The following is a 366-nucleotide window of genomic DNA, read 5'->3' as shown; positions in this document are numbered from 1 at the left end:
ATCTTCCTGTGCACCGTGCCCTCCACCCTCCACTTTTTAAACTTGGATGCCCTTCAGGGTGCTAGTGGCACCGCTGCCACCGCATTTCCTGTTGGCAGCAGAGAGCGAGTGAGAACCCAGGGCAGCGGCCTGGGCAGAAGCAGCTCCTGCGCGATTCCCCGCAGCCTTCCCGGCGGGGCGGCTCCCGCTCTCCAGCATCTCGGCCTCCCCAGCTGCCGTGGCCGCGCCGGGGACAGACCGCAACTTCGGCCAGAGGACCCCGGGCACAGCGCGGAGACCCAGCTCCCGCCGCCCGCTGCCTAGCGCCCCCTTGGTCTGGCTCTGGCCTGGGCGGGGCGAGCCCGGGGCACCGCGATGCCGGGGCGC

Source organism: Myotis davidii, unplaced genomic scaffold (genome assembly GCF_000327345.1).
Source record: "Myotis davidii unplaced genomic scaffold, ASM32734v1 scaffold125, whole genome shotgun sequence".
In the NCBI taxonomy this organism is placed as follows: Eukaryota; Metazoa; Chordata; class Mammalia; order Chiroptera; family Vespertilionidae; genus Myotis; species Myotis davidii.
Note: the sequence above shows the minus strand (reverse complement) of the source record.